At 39.0% G+C, this 17,472-nt stretch overlaps 1 protein-coding gene across 2 annotated transcripts in view; it reads right to left on the bottom strand.

Moving 5' to 3' along the window:
• enox2 (ecto-NOX disulfide-thiol exchanger 2) overlaps positions 1-3,286 on the bottom strand; it is a 311,024-nt gene extending 307,738 nt beyond the window's left edge. The window contains exon 1 of one of the 2 annotated variants that reach the window (XM_020044976.2): positions 3,132-3,286. The gene's annotated coding sequence lies outside the window, so the exon portion shown is untranslated. The remainder of the gene's footprint in view (positions 1-3,131) is intronic. The other variant, XM_010896791.5, reaches the window with a different exon arrangement.
• Positions 3,287-17,472: the final 14,186 nt, after the last annotated feature.

Genomic DNA, 17,472 nt, shown 5'->3' with positions numbered 1-17,472 from the left:
GGATTGTTTTAAGAAATGACTAGATGCCTGAAGGACCATGGGGGAGTAAGGGGACGGTCACCAAAATACGATTTTAGGAGGAACTATCCCTTTAAACTCTTAGAGCAGTGGCACAAGAATGTAGCTATACTAGATAGGGTGACCAATAGCCTTGAAAATGTGTTAAACCTTACCACCACAACTGATATTGTCAAACATTAAAGTGTTATTGAATTTATTTGAATCTTAGTTATAGAATTTAAGTATTGGCTACATTGGTAAAACAGTGGTGTCATGAGTCTGTATTTCATTCACCTATTAGGCAATGGAAATGACATTGTTCAAATGTGTTCATTTTAATAAAGGAGATATGTATGTTACCTGGGTGAACATTTGAGATATAAATCAATTGTAAAAACTCAGAAAGAAAAACGTTTATTACTTTTGAGCAATATCACCCAGCCCTATTATCTGCCTGATGTTTACTTCAACTAGCCTTGCAACAGCAACGTCCCTAACACGGTCAATGATCAGTATCACAATTCAGATTTATTTTCACCTGAATTCTAGGAAACGTATGAAGTTATAATTTCTTGTTACTACATTCCCGTCGTGAGCAGCATTACACCCACACCTGTTTTCCTGAGTACAAAGAGCATCATTAGCCTACAACTCTGATTCCAATAGGCTTACATTCCTTGTTATGCAACATCTCATTGCATGTAAAAAAAATAAAAAAAATCTGTAGTTCAGACAGACAGCCTTCATGACTGGGTTGAATGGAGGCTTACAAGCAGGCATGTTGCTAGGTTACAAATCTCTCTTCCAACATAAGAACTTTGTCGCTGTGTCAGACCTTCTGGCACAAACACGCACTGACACTTTCAACAAGGACTTGTCTGAACACCCTAAGCCATTTCCATATAAATGGACAGAAGTACATCAAATTTGGCTTTAGAGGAATGCAAATCATCTATACCAGGGACATACCTTGTCTCCCAACCAGAAAGTAATTTTCCAAGATTGAAAACATTGTTTTAATATCAATAAAATGAACATCTTGCATAGAACAATGTAGAGTGGAGAAAGATGATACAATAAAGGAAAAATTCTAGTTGCACAGACTGAAACAGCTTTTGCAAGAGGCATTGCCTGCGGTTTATTGACAATCACACAGAAAGCCATAACAACAAGCAGCTGTTGTCAGTTGCAGAATTCCCGACCGACCCAACTAAATGCAATCACGATGTTACAAAACAAAATTAACAGCGTTACAAAATAAATATAAGCTATTGATCCTTGATTGCAAAATAAGCAGTTTGTGTAAGCCAGTGAAGGCACGATAATGAAATGGCTTGTGGCAAGGAGGGTTTAGCCTAGATTTTCTCCAGTTTTGAACTGAGGCATTTTCTTTTAAAGACCATTTTTAATATATAACGTCTACAACAACTCAGTAAATATTATAGTTTTGTAGACTGCATTTAAAACGATCATCACCAGCGCTGTGTAAATAAATCAACCCATGCTACCAATGTCTGCCTGCGTCCTGATTAATCTTTGTCCAATGATTTTTGTCCCATTGAAGCTAGGAGTGGCTAGGAAAAACTCCCTAAGAAGGGCGAAAATTAGGAAGAAACCTAGAGAGGAACCAGGCTCAGAGGGGTGAGCAGTCCTCTTCTGGCTGTGCCGGGTGAACATATTAAGAGTAGTGATGGCCATTCGAGGCTTCATTAGCGTTATTTTAGCAGCAGGATATTATGCTGGCAGCACTGAGATTTTCTTTATCACAATAAAAGCCATAACTGAAATGTATGAGGTAATATAGTCAACAATATAGTCTGTGAAAAAGAACAGACAAGAATAACATTGGAACCTATATTGACAATAGCTAGGTACTTGTTGGAATTCGTGGTGATAAGTATTTATCATGTGTAAGCAATGGTTGACCAGGGCTTTCTAATTTTAGGCAAACAGCATTCCAGTTACTTTTTTAGGGCATGCCCAATTAACACAGTTTCATTAAAATAGGCTAGTCAAATGTACGATTTTCCTGCACTTATTTGATCCCAAGTAAAGAGCTGTGGGTAAGTGACTATTTACCATCAACATATGCAACCAAAAGATAATACGAGATGACCCGGGTAGTCTTTAAGAAAATACATGCCAAGCAATTTCCTTCCCTGGTAGGGCACATTTAGTATTTTCTGTCTTATATGTCAGCTCAATTGGGCAATTGATACGCGCGTAGACGCAAGAAAATAGACTTGTTTTCTAATTATAAGCGCCATGACGCCGTTGAGGTGTATACTCTTTTCATTCATTCCCATGCATTCTGTCTGCAGCCCATACGCGAATGGACTGATTTGTACTTAACAATGCTTAATGGTGTCTAGCTAAATATTCAAACTTGGCGTGATGTTAATATGCAACAAAACTATCTAATGATGAGACGCAATTTCATGACGAGGTAGTAAGTCTCAATACCTGCATACTATATGCTAAACAATACCTACACCATCACCCGCGAAATAGCCTACGTACTTGTAGCACGTAGTATATAGTATGCGATATGACATTCAGGCTGACTTTTTCCTCTTTCTCTGTACTGCTTGTTTCTACTTTCATATCTCACTCCGCACTGGTCTTTTTCACTCCAATTACTTTGAACATCACCGTTACCCACCTTCAATTATGGCATATTGTTTCAGCGCTACAAGCAGTCTGTATCATAGACATGGTACCATAACTACTACATTAGTAGTCGCCAGTACCAACACTGTCTGGGTGTACTTTTTTCATGGGTTCATTGCAAACCAGCACAGTAACGACCGTTAATTAAAAAAAAAAAATAGCTAGGTAACGTTAGCATACTGTAATGGTAGCTCCCTCGTTAGCTTGTCCACTAAACTAGTTGGTGTGAATGGTTAGTCGCATGATTTGTCTCATAGTTACCAACCGAATAATCCACCTTTCTCAAGTTAACGTTAAGTTTGGTAGTTGGCTGAGGGGGGGGTGTCTCGAGTTCTCTAACTAGTAAGCTTAGTTAGCCTGTCTCAGTATTCTAACGTGAGCCAGCTACCCAGGCGGAAGTTAATCATGCAACGGAGAAATCGTTTTTAGGAGAATATTTCAGTTTACAAAAAGTTATTTACCTCAGCGGTTTCTTTCGCAGTTTCAAGATTCCAAACGACACTGCTTTCCCGGCACTTTTATTCCTCTTTCTTGCTATGCAAGCGAATAACAATGTCCTATCAGTGCAAAAATAAGAAACTACAAAATATAATGATGGGAACCCGGAGGACAAGAAATGAGCTAGTTGGTGTCGGAGTTTTAATAGTGCCCTCTGTCGGAGATCCATTTGGAGAAAATGAATGGCCTTTTTTATGTAGATTCACCACTTTAGTGACACTGGTTATATGAAGTGGCTGACTTCATGTGCCATATTGAGAAATTTGAAACTTGGTTTACTGTGAAGAGGTCCGACTCTTCGCTAATTCAAAAACAACTCCTCTGCCTTACCCACTTGCTTTGTGTTCTCCATGTGTTGCTGACCAAACTCCAGAATACTTAGTGGTGAAGGGTTAATTAAATCCAATGAACTATCGGGAAAGAGTTAAATTAGCGTTTAAATAATAAAGCGAACATTGAATAATAACGAACAAATCCCTTTAATGTTTAAAAATAAATCAATAACAACTAAACATTTGGGCCATCCTAACGAATCGGTGCCTTTTCCGTCCCCAGGCCACTGCATGCATAAATATCCATAAAACGTATATGTTTAATACATTTTATTATAAAGCAAAGTGTCCTGTACTTCGTCCTTATTATAATATGGTGACACATTATGTAAAACCTTAATTAAACTAGCTAGAACACTTAGCACACTTCCCACTCTCTAACACTTAACCATGAAATATAATGATTACAATAAAAAAAAAAATGTATTATTGTGTGACTATTTCCAATTTAAGCATAAAAACATATTTTCATATCAGAAATTCATAATATATTAGCTAAAATAAATATTAATATCCCCAGGTTTTCACTCAGTTCTGTTACCCCATATAAAAATGTCAGACATTCCACAAGTCACTTTTTTCCCCAGTATTTTTTATTATCATATTGTAAGTATGACTGAGAATGTCGCTTCAAACTTTGCCTAATAGTAGGTACAAAAAAAACTCATGGTGGCGCTCTAGCACTCAGTCGAATATGGAAAAAATGAAACTCGTCTCATGAACTGAAATGTTATAAAGAAAGCAACCAAGTTCCAGTTAAGTTCCAGTTATACTCCATGATCTGGAGCCCCTCTCTCTGCAACTGGACTTTGGACTTCCAATCCAACTGTCCCAGTCTGTCAGGTTAGACAACTTCCTCCACCTTGATCCTGAACACTGGTGTACCACAAGGCTTTGTGCTGAGCCCTCTCCAGTACTCCCTCTTCACCCATGACTGCGTTCCTGTACACAGTTCCAATACCATCGTCAAGTTCGCAGACGACACCACGGTAGTAGGCCTGATTAGTGTCAATGACAGTCACTTGCAATTGTTTTAACTGATGGAGCCAAAGATTCTTCAGCTAAACAAGCTAAACACTTTCCCATTCAAAGTCAATGGTATTAGCATTTCAACCCGGGTGTCATATCATTTTAGCCACTGCGTGTGTGTGTGACATTAGAGGAAGAGGATTTTAGCTTTCCCTCAGGTGGCTAGCAAGCTCAAGGCTAGGTGGCAAACAATAGGTGGCTAATGCAAGGTGGCTAAGGCAAAGTGGGGAACACTAGGTGGCTAATGCTAGATGGTAAACACAAAGTGGCAAACACAAGGTGGCCAACGCTAGGTGGCTAACGTAAGGTGGCTTATGCAAAATGGTTAATGCAAAGTGGCTTACACTATGTGGCTAATGCTATATGGCTAACCCAAGGTGACTCATGCTATGTTGCTAACACAATTTGGCTTACGCTATGTGGCTAAGGCTAAATGGCTGACGCTAGGTGGCTAAAGCAATGTTGCTAACGCAATGTTGCTTACGGTAGGTGGCTAACACACTAATGCTAGGTAGCTAATTCAAGGTGGGTAACGTCTTTGACATTTCGCAATGTAATGGCTTTATAGCAGCTATAAATGTCACTGATATTAAGATATTTATCGAAAATCTGCCATACAAGTTTGATACAAAATTTGCTGTTGAACTATCTCCACACACACCCCCACACACACATTATTTTCTCCTTCAACATAAAAAACGCATGGTGTGTCTAGACCAGGGGTGTCAAACCGGTTCCACGGAGGGCCGAGTGTCTGCAGGTCTTTGGGTTTTCCTTTAAATTGGTTCCCAGGTCAGACCTGAACAACCAGGTGGGGGTAGAAATTAACCAATTAGTGAACTAATTAATCAATCAGGTACAAGGTGAGAGCGAAAACCTGCAGACACTCGGCCCTCCGTGGAACCGGTTTGACACCTGTGGTCTAGACACTTGATTTCCATCATCTACTCTCTCCACAACCTCCCAAATACATTCTCCTTTACGCCCATACGCTCTCCTCCCTCCACACTAATCACAAATCTGTGTATGCTTTTTGGGGTAATATCAATCACAACCCCTTGTGCAGTAAAAGAGGAGGGGATCCATGATCCTCTCCATCTATATTGATAGTTATTGTATCAGTTACATGCTACCAGTAGTGACAAAGACACTAGTAAAATCCAAAACTAGAGAAGAATCAGTCAGGAAGGATAAGGAGAGAGCAATTGCCTGTGGCCACCCCCTGCAAAACCATTCCCTTTTGGGGTTGTCTTGCTGTTGCTTGTCCAGTGCACCAGTTTTCACTTTCATTTGCACCAAAACCAGTGACATTGTTTTACAATCGCTTATGCATCCTAACTCGATAGATTTAGGATGCATAAAGTTTAATTTAAACCCATAAACCCATAAAGTTTAATTTACTTGGTGTTATACTGTGATGTATAATAATAAATTGTGTCAGGCAATCGTTCATGCAATGGTATGCAAAATCATGATCCTACCAAACAGCTACTTCAATGAGGTTACCATCATTTAGCAACCATATATTTTTTCTTTATTAATCATTGGACACCTATTTGGAAGTTGAAAACAAACATTTTAGCACTTTGTCCACTGAATCTATTGAGAGCCTCAGAATAAAGGTATATAGGACACATACATATTAATAGTGTAGTAAGAACATATACTTAAACCTGTGATTGAGTATTAATGTAAATAAGGAACACGTGTACATTTAACAAGTTACACCATATTGTGGCATTATAACAGGGGTGTCAAACCGGTTCCACAGAGGGCCGAGTGTCTGCAGGTTTTTGGTTTTTCCTATAAATTGGTTCCCAGTTCAGACCTACACAACCAGGTGAGGGTAGAAACTAACCAATTAGTGACCTAATTAATCAATCAAGTACAAGGAGAGAGCAAAAACCTGCAGACACTCGGCCCTCCGTGGAACCGGTTTGACACCTCTGCGTTGTATTATATTTGTAACAGCCCCTTCCTGAAGGGACCATTCCACTTCATGTTTTCTGTGTGTCGTTGTCTTGTCCTTGTATGGTCTTTCCTGTTCTTGTTTCAGTTAATCGGTATATTCAGTTCACCTGTGTTTTAGCCCCCACCTGTTTCTGTTCTCCTCGTTTATCTGTGTATTTAGTTCAGCCCAAGGGCGTAAATCTGATCTAACAGTAGGGGGGGACAATAAACATAACATTTCTGAAGAGCAATTTTTGAAGAGGACACAAATAATACAGCCACAATTATACTTGTAGAGGACGTGTGTACACAGAGGAAAGCCTTAATACTATCATTAGTGTAGGCCAGCATGGAGACTGTACCATTATCCTTATTTTCAGTGTTTCTCTTGATTCAATGAAAAAGCTGACTAAATTTACCATATGACGACTTACTGTACTTACTTTGCGTTTTGGTGTACTGAAAAAGGATCTTATGTCCGTTTTCTTTTCTCTGTCATTTTATCTGGGCAGCAACACAAATCTTTAACGTCAGATGTCTAAGTATAGGCCTCAATTAGGTTCATAGGTTCACCACGCGGTCATATTATAATTATAAAATGATCTTGCGTCCTCAACATAAATATTAGGTTTTGTCTGGGACAGAGAATATATATTTAACAGATGCAAACCCACTGTTCAGCCACTTAACATCATATTGAGCAAAACACAACCTGTAGATCTTCAATATTAACCCTAATATCAGTTCACAGATAACGTTAGGCTTATCGCCGTGGTAACATTAGTTACAGGTGCATTTCTTTCCAACAAGCTATTAAACAAGCTAGGTAACGTTACATTATATTAAACTAAACATAGCAAACTTTTATGTCATGACTAATTTATTAATTATTCAGCATCATTTCTATTTGAGAATAGAAAAACTTCATCCGATGTTTAATGTGAATAAAATAGCCTTGAACCGCCTACTTACTACATTCCACAACTAGCGTTAATGTAGCAAATTAACTTTCTTCTGTCGATTCTTTTTTTTTTTTTAAACCAACCCTCCTCCTTTATCAAATATATTTAAGTATATATCATTATGTTATTTACAATACACAGCATTGTTTTTAAGGATATTTTTAGGGGGGGGGACAACCCTTAGATGGGGGGGTCCTGACCCCCCCGACCCCCCTGGGATTTCCGCCCTTGGTTCAGCCCTTTTCTTCCTGTCATTGTTGGTCATTGTGCGTGTATGCCCGTCATGTTTTGCGTGCCCCTGTGCCTTAGAACCACTGACCCATTGAACCCTGGACTATTTTGAAGTGCTCGGCACTCTGTTTTGGTTTGCTTTAGTTTTGTTTAAATAAAACAGGGGAAACCCTTAAACTTCTGCGCCTGCCTCCGTCTCCAACTCAACAAACGTGACAATATTCATTCATTACACACAGACTGATATATTTCAAATGTTTATTTCTTTTAAATGTGATGATTATAATTGACAACTAATGAAAATCTCAAATTCTGTATCTATGTTGGCCGACTGAAAAGTATGAACATGAAAAGTATGAGCATGTACAGCACTCAATACTTAGGTGGGGCAATGCGGCATGGCATGGAGTCGATCAGTCTGTGGCACTGCTCAGGTGTTATGAGAGCCCAGGTTGCTCTGATAGTGGCCTTCAGTTCTTTTGCATTGTTGGGTCTGGCGTATCGCATCTTCCTCTTCACAATAGGTCAGGTGGGTTTTCTGGCCACTTAAGAACAGGGATACCATGGTCCTTAAACCAGGGACTGGTAGCTTTGGCACTGTGTGCAGGTGCCAAGTCCTGTTGGAAAATGAAATCTGCATCCATAAAGTTGGTCAGCAGCAGGAAGCATGAAGTGCTCTAAAACTTCCTGGTAGACGGCTGCGTTGACCTTGGACCTCAGAAAACACAGTGGACCAACACCAGCAGATGACATGGCACCCCAAACCATCACTGACTGTGGAAACTTTACACTGGACTTCAAGCAACGTGGATTATGTGCCTCTCCTCTCTTCCTCCAGACTCTGGGATCTTGATTTCCAAAGGAAATGCTAAATTTACTTTCATCAGAGAACATAACTCAGCAGCAGTCCAGTCTTTTTTGTCTTTAGCCCAGACGAGACGCTTTTGACGCTATGTCTTGTTCAAGAGTGGCTTGAAACATGGAATGCGACAGCTGAAACCCATGTCTTGCATACGTCTGTGCGTGGTGGTTCCTGAAGCACTGTCTCCAGCTGCAGTCCACTCATTGTGAATCTCCCCCACATATTTGAATGGGTTTTGTTTCACAATCCTCTCCATGGTGCGGTTATCCCTATCGCTTGTACACTTTTTTCTACCACCTCTTTTCTTTCCCTTCGCCTCTCTATTAATGTGCTTGTACACAGAGCTCTGTGAACAGCCAGCCTCTTTAGTTATGACCTTTTGTGTCTTGCCCTCCTTGTGCAAGGTGTCAATGGTCATCTTTTGGACAGCTGTCAAGTCAGCCCCATGATTGTGTTGCCTACAGAACTAGACAGAGAGACCATTTAAAGGCCTTTGCAGGGGTTTTGGATTAATTAGCTGATTAGAGTGTGGCACCGGGTGTCTTCAATAATGAACCTTTTCACAATATTCAAATTTTCTGAGATACTGAATTTTGGGTTTTCATTCGTTTTCAGTTCTAATCATCAAAATTTAAAGAAATATATCAGTCTGTGTGGAATGAATGAATAAATTATACAAGTTTCACTTTTTGAATGGAATTACTGAAATAAATCAACTTTTTGATGATATTAAAATTTTATGACCAGCACCTGTATACTAAAAATCGATGGAAAGCTGTCAACCTACACATTTCTCACCTTCATACATTTCCTATAGTTCTTGACCAGGTTTGCACACACTGCAGCAGGGATTTTGGCCCACTCCTCCATATATACCTTCTCTAGATCCTTCAGGTTTCGGGGCTTTCGCAGGGCAATAAGGACTTTCAGCTCCCTCCAAAGATGTCCTATTGGGTTCAGGTCTGGAGACTGGATAGGCCACTCCAGGACCTTGAGATGCTTCTTACGGAGCCACTCCTTAGTTGCCCTGGCTGTGTGTTTCGGGTCGTTGTCATGCTGGAAGACCCAGCCACGACCCATCTTCAATGCTCTTACTGAGGGAAGGAGGTTGTTGGCCAAGATCTTGCGATACATGGCCCCATCCATCCTCCCCTCAATGTGGTGCAGTCGTACTGTCCCCTTTGCAGAAAAGCATCCCCAAATAATGATGTTTCCACCTCCATGCTTCACGGTTGGGATGGTGTTCTTGGAGTTGTACTCTTCTTCCTCCAAACACATCGAGTGGAGTTTAGACCAAAAAGCTCTATTTTTGTCTCATCAGATCACATGACCTTCTCCCATTCCTCCTCTGGCTCATCCAGATGGTCATTGTCAAACTTCAGACGGGCATGGACATGCGCTGGCTTGAGGAGGGGGACCTTGCGTGCGCTGCAGAATTTTAATCCATGACAGCGTAATGTGTTACTAATGGTTTTCTTTGAGACTGTGGTCCCAGCTCTCTTCAGGTCATTGATCAGGTCCTGCCGTGTAGATCTGGGCTGATCCCTTACCTTCCCCATGATCATTGATGCCCCACGAGGTGAGATCTTGCATGGAGCCCCAGACCGAGGGAGATTGACCGTCATCTTGAACTTCTTCCATTTTCTAATAATTGCGCCAACAGTTGTTGCATTCTCACCAAGCTGCTTGCCTATTGTCCTGTAGCCCATCCCAGCCTTGTGCAGGTCTACAATTTTATCCCTGATGTTCTTCCCCAGCTCTCTGGTCTTGGCCACTGTGGAGAGGTTGGAGTCTGTTTGATTGAATGTGTGGACAGGTGTCTTTTATACAGGTAACTATTTCAAACAGGTGCAGTTAATACAGGTAATGGAGTGGAGAACATGAGGGCTTCTTAAAGAAAAACCTTCAGGTCTGTAAGAGCCGGAATTATTATTGGTAGTTGATCAAATACTTATGGCATGCAATAAAATGCAAATTAATTACTTAAAAATCATGCAATGTGACTTTCTGGATTTTTATTTTAGATTCCGTCACTCACAGTTGAAGAGTACCTATGATAAAAATGACAGACGTAAGAAGCATCTCAAGGTCCTGGAATCGCCTAGCCAGTCTCCAGACCTGAAACCAATAGAAAATCTTTGGAGGGAGCTGAAAGTCTATATTGCCCAGCGACAGTCTGTATGGAGGAGTGGGCCAAAATCCCTGCTGCAGTGTGTGCAAACCTGGTCAAGAACTACAGGAAACGTATGATCTCTGTAATTGCAAACAAAGGTTTCTGTACCAAATATTAAGTTCTGCTTTTCTGATGTATCAAATACTTATGTCATGCAATAAAATGCAAATGAATTACTTAAAAATCATACAATGCGATTTTCTGGATTTTTGTTTTAGATTCAGTCACTCACAGTTGAAGAGTACCTATGATAAAAATGACAGACTTGTACATGCTTTGTAAGTGGGAAAACCTGCAAAATCGGCAGTGTATCAAATACTTGTTCTCCCCTCTGTAGTTTCTCTTTGTTTGTATTTACAATAACTGGGATAAAATCCAACGCCTGCTCCTCATTAATAGAGTTCAAATTCTAAAATGCTAAACTGACAAATGGGGTAGATTGATGTGACAGCGTTTCGAGGTCTAGATTGAGTGTCCTTGGGACTACTCACTGATTGTACCTTGATTTAGTGACATCATGCATCTGTTTTATGTTAACATCGCCTTTCTTGAGAAATTTTTTTTACATACTTTCCACCCTACTGTTACTGTGTTGATAGGACCAAGCACATTTTTACAACCGCAAAGACATTAGATGGGTAGGACAATAACTCCGAACCTTCAGTTAACGTAGGATATTGGCTAAGTTGAAAGCATGACATCTCTTACTACATGTATTTTGAGGACCATGTCAGATTTTAATGTGTGGAAACTTTTTAAACAATCCATTTAGTCTTTATTTATGGCCTATCAGAAGTGGGTAAAGTCCTGGGCTCCAGGAAGGGGGGCAGACCCCCTGGGATGGCCTCTACCAACCTTTTCCATTACATCAAGTTAGCCTATTTCTTAGGGTTAAATTTGAGTGTTCAGACTGGTCTCACCTGTGGTAATTTCCCCAACATGAGTATATTCAGGTTTGGGATAATCAAACAATAAGTGACAGCTAAATAGATTTACGTCTCATAGCTTAGAGGTTTGAAATGTATGATTTTGAGACCAACTTTTAGTGACGGTAGAGACCTAAAGTCATCCCCCATTGTTGATATTAGGACAATCTTGATGTCAATAGAACCACAGACATGGTCAAAAAAGAACAAAATGCATGCAAGTTGTGATTTTCGTTTTGCCTGACGTTTTGCCACTATTTGGAATAAAAAAGACTGAAAGTTGGTGAAATTCCCTAACCTTTAAGACATTATGGTTTGTGTTGTCACAAAGTAGCTTGGCCGCTGCCTGTGAAAATGCAAATGTTTGGTACTCTTGATACGCTAATTTGAGAGCTGTTTAGCTATGTAAGACACATTTGTCGATAGGTTGTAATGAACACTCGGACCAAGAGATGAGGTTCCAATTGCGGAATGCAACCGTCTGGTTTATTTTTACGGCACAAGAGGGCTGAGGCAAGAATCACAACGAGATGGACGGGTAGGAGTTTGGTAACCGGTTGACAAATCGAGAAGGCGACGATACAGGTACGGGCAGTCTTGGCAGAATATTCCACTGGGCAGGCAGGCAGGCAGGTCAGGAGGCAGGCTACTAGACACAGAGACAGACGGGAACAGGGCAATGGGAGAGAATAACAACAGGTAGGGACAAAAATTAGTTAGCTCGGTCGCTAGGCAAATGCTTGTCACGTTCACAACAAACAATACCTCACAACCAAGTGGTGGCGGAGGACTGGCTTAAATAGGGGGAGACAATGAGACGCATGTGTTAGTATTCCGGTGATTGTGACCTTGACTGAGAGCTGCGTTTAGGTCCACTACGCCATGAGGGCGGTTGCCGGGGCGTTGCGAGGACCTAACAGGTTATATGGTTTATAATCCCTTCACGCAAGCGACCGTGTGGCACATTTGTTATTTTTGATTTTGTTTGTGGATGTTGTGCTTTTCACATTTTCGCTTTGTTTTTGCTGAATATACAGTATGCGGCTCCGTATTGAATTAATATTACAGTCGTCCCTACTGCCAATTTTCCTGTGGTACTGCTTTCTCTCATGAGTCATTTTGTGACTTCATGACGTGAAAGCAGGGGGGAATGTATGATATGAATAATTATGAAGAAAAGCTGAACTAAAAGTACAGAGCGAATCAAAGTGGTACTTAAAGAGTTACATTAAGAATCGGGTTTTCCTGTTTGCGTATTTATAACAGAAAAAGTACATCTGTTATGGCCCTTAGTGTCAGTATTTGTCTAATATATATTTTTTTTGAGATTATTTGTTTGATGTAAAGTCTAACATGGTCATAGTTTTGTAGAATACATATTACCATTTTGATTTGGTTTAGAAAATAAATATTTTTTGGCATGAATAGTGAATATGAGAATGTGACTGTGATTTGTTTGAGATTTCATTAGAAGTAATCATGTAAGTCCCATGTATGAGGAAATAAGTTATGGAAATAGATGTCTATCAACATTTTGTTAACTTGTAAGTAGCAAGTCACAAATATATACTGCAAGTCACAAATATATAATGCAACTGTCAAATACTAATCACAGTCAACAAATATTTGCATACAGTTTCACAAACATATGTCAAAATCCCAAAACAAATAATTGTTAACAAAAACTAAGTAGGATTAGCAAATAAATGTAAAAATAAATACATTTTCAAACATGTTTTTGTGAATATCATAGCATTTGTGAACTGCATTTTACACATTTATGAGTGGCCTTACATATTTGTGAGTTGCATTTTATGGATCAGTTGGACACGGAATCCAGATTAGGACCTCCTGAGTTCTGGTTATGCTTAGCCTCCAGAAACCATATATGTTTAAAACGTACTTTCAAAATAACAAATCTCATAATTACTTGAATAAAGTGTTGGATTATAAATATGATTTATCTTTACACAGTTTACAATTCAGCATAATTTTAGGTTGTATGTTGTGGATATCTACAGCTCACAGCATTGTGTGGACCTTTATTTTGAAAGAAGATTTCAATCACCCAGCTACCAAATTGTATATTGCCCATCGATCTACTCTGTCAAGTCACATAATAGACAACACAATCTTCACCAATCTACATGAACAACTATTAGCCTAACAGTTAAAAATACGTAGATCTAACAAGGCTGAGATGAGCTAACTAGCTAATATTATGTTACTGCATGCCAGAGGTAGTTAACAAAAAGCAACACGCTACCTGTACATTGAGCAAAGCTTACTGGTGTAGCTACCAAACGTCCTTATACAGTAGTTAATAGTGTTAACACCAATATTATTGTCTGAATGCTGCCCTGGATGCTTCACTACAATTTTCTTTCATCATTGAGATTACATGTGCAGCCTGACATTTTTTTCTCAAATGTGTGTTTGTCATCAACAGTTAAAGGCAAGACTGCTTAGCAAAAGACATGGTTTGGATAAGACCATGCATAACACCATTTAAAAAATGGTTTGCTTCCTTACAACCAAAGGCTTGTGTACATTGTTTTTCCAAACCCCCAAAAGAGATAATAACAATCAGGCAGGTGAAGCAAAGGATAAATATCCTTTAAGAGACAACGTGCAACCAGACAATGTCCCATTGGTGGTAATCCAGGAGAGGCAGCGGCAGTCTTAGGCCTACAGGTAGAGCCCTTCATAATGTGATTTGAATAAATCTATACCTTAACCAGACCTTACCTGGAGATATTTTGCATTACTACCATCATTTTCATAATTGAGGTTAGTGTTCTCTGGTGTAAAAACATCTTAAATATACTTATCTTCAGGGGCACACACATGGGGCTCTTTTTTAATTCTAATCATACAGTACAGTGAAAAAGGTATTTGTCGACTTACTGATATTCCTCTATTATTGCATGTTTGTCACACAAAATTGTTTCAGATATTCAAACAAAATGTAATATAAGTCAAAGAAAATCCAAGTAAACCAAAATCTTGTTTAAATTATTATTACATTTTCTGAGGGGAAAAAATGTATCCAACACCGACTGGCCGTGTGAAAAGGTTATTATAATAATTTTATTGATTTCTACAGCTCAAAAATTGTGAACCTTTATTTGTGAAACGATCAAGACTTTTCTTCCCAGTGAACAACTCCACGCTTTCCCTGCAAAATCTTCTCAAACGGACTTTGAACATTTCAGAAGGAAATCGGTAGCAGGTGAGTTTTAAGTTTCCGTTACCCAGTTAAACTAATGTAATATTGCCAGACGGTCTACAGTACTCAAGTAAATTGGTAGACAGTGTCATCTAGATGAGGTAAAGATGAGCTAGCTGTCACTACCTTTAATACCAGATGCTAATGAAGCTAGTTTCTTCACTTTCAAAGCCAGGTAGCTTACCGAGGTAAAGTTGGTTTTATATTCAGAGATTCAAAAGACATTTGAAGCAAACATTTAAATGTTAAAAACTACTTGCATTCTTCACTGATAACTCTGACTGACTTAGCAAAATATTCTATATTATGTTGGATAACATTCACAATCCTTTATTTGATGAAACAATCAAACATAGATTTTACGCACATTCTCTAACATTGATAAACGATATTATATTGCAAAAACCTTTTCAAAAAGTAAACACAGAACTTAATTCCAAGTTCAAAATATCTGCAGTAGGCTGGACAACTTTTACAAACAAAAAATGTATCAAAATGATGCACATATTTTTTTTTCATTACTTAGAAAATTACTGTTATATCGCAATAACTTTTTAATGTCATCATAGAAACTTCATTATAGGATCAGAATATTCTACCCTAGGGTGGACAACTTTTAAAACCTTTGATTTGATCCAGAAATCACAACTAGCATCTTCAAAAGTTTGCAAAATATGAAAAAAAACACAGTTTTATTGGCAATAACTTTTTTTTAATATTAATAAAACTTCAATTTCAAGTGAAAATATTCTTCAGTAAGCTGGACAACTTTTACAACCTTTAAGTCCAGTGAAGTGGAGGTTGAGTGGAGGGCTCTTGCTTCATTGTTGGTGGTTAACCGGTGAGTTCACTCATGACTCAGAGGAAACCCTAGGATCTCCTGGTACCTAGGGTCACTATCGGAGTTTCGCCAATGAGTAACTCACAGGGTCTTCAATACAGAGGTGGGGGACTCGAGTCACATGACAATTTTCAGTACTTGTGACTTGCTTGATTAAAGTATGAAAATGACTTGACTTGACTTTGACTTGAGAACAAGTTACTTGAGACTTGACTTGAAAATGGAAGACTCGACAATGACTTGAACATTATAATAAACAAACAGCAATAAAATTATTTTATATGTTGTGACATCAGCAGCACTAATCAGCGTATGTGCCTTTAACGCTGCACAATTAAAACCGCGCCAAACATGGCAGACAGTAAACGTTAGTCGAGCTCCACAAATAGTATTGTTTGGATACAAGGATTTTGAACTGGACCGTGTGAATAAAAAAAAGATTTGCCAATATGCAACAACGTCAAATTTCATTCGTCATTTTAAGAACCACAAGGAAAGGTAAGAAAGTAATCTCAGTTTCACTAAGATCTATAACGATTAAGTAATGAATTAATCTTTTGTTTGTCATATTTTGGCCTTGGTTGCATATTTTTTATGTTAGAAATGTGACCATTATCATTACAGAATACATCTGGTAAATAAATGTAAGAGAATTTGACTATAACAGTGGCATAGCCTGAATTTTAATGTTGATGGGCATCTTAAAATGAGAGGGCATGTATATTATTACACATAGGCCATAATGTCTGTATTAAATGTGCGCATTATCATGTGTTTGTGGACTGCGTGTGGAAACTAAAAAGCATTGTGCTAACACCATAACAGTTAACTTTACTGCATGAAAGGCTAACATGGAGGCGCCGATGTGATTACTAGCACCTAAACATTTCGAAGAGTTTTTTTATTTTTTACTCATACAGACAAGAATAATTACAGCGTAATTACATATTAGGCAGTTTTTCAGTCACAATAATTAGTTTATAAGGTTGTTATTATTAGACCTTATTACATGTATTGGCTGAATTCCAGTGCAGAATGCGTGTTATTTCTTGATAACAGACCGTTGCCATTAAAAACAGCGCGTTGCTATGGACGCAGCAGGATTCTAACCAGAGACGGAACGGACTATTTTCTTTAGAGGAAGCAATACAATCGTTTTTAAATCAATACATTCCTTTTGAAATCAATATTTTGTGTCAAATTATTGATTTATTTGGAAGGTAGCCATGTAATAAACGGGATAAGGTATAGCGAGGCGGTTGTTATAGCGAATACAACCCCTTCAGGCTGATTCAAGATCCCCCCAAAAAATTGTACCGCGGAGGAGAAAATTATTTGATTTTGAAATCGAGCTTCGCACGAAGCGCACGTCAGAAACAGAGGACAGTGTGTGTTCATCTCTTTAGTAGTGTGACTTGACTTGAAACTTATAAGGACTCGACTTGACTTGCTTAGGGTGAACCCTTGACTTGACTTGACTTGCTTGATTTATCTGAATTGTGACTTGAGACTTGACTTGAGACTTGATGGTTAAGACTTGAGACTTGCTTGGACTTGACCATGTGTGACTTGTCCCCATCTCTGCTTCAATATAACTAAGGTAGGCCTCTTACAGTGAAAGATACCTAGGTTGCTATGGAATCTTTATAGTATAAAGGCTAGGTAGCGGCTAACCGCAACTAACAAGCTGAAGTTACAATGTATCACAGACAACCCGAAAGAGAACTAAAATAATTGCCGGTATATGGAGTCGCTGTCTAGTCTCGTTG

This window comes from Esox lucius, chromosome 4 (assembly GCF_011004845.1).
Source record: "Esox lucius isolate fEsoLuc1 chromosome 4, fEsoLuc1.pri, whole genome shotgun sequence".
Classification (NCBI taxonomy): domain Eukaryota; kingdom Metazoa; phylum Chordata; class Actinopteri; order Esociformes; family Esocidae; genus Esox; species Esox lucius.
Note: the sequence above shows the minus strand (reverse complement) of the source record. Positions and strands in the feature narration are given on the sequence as shown.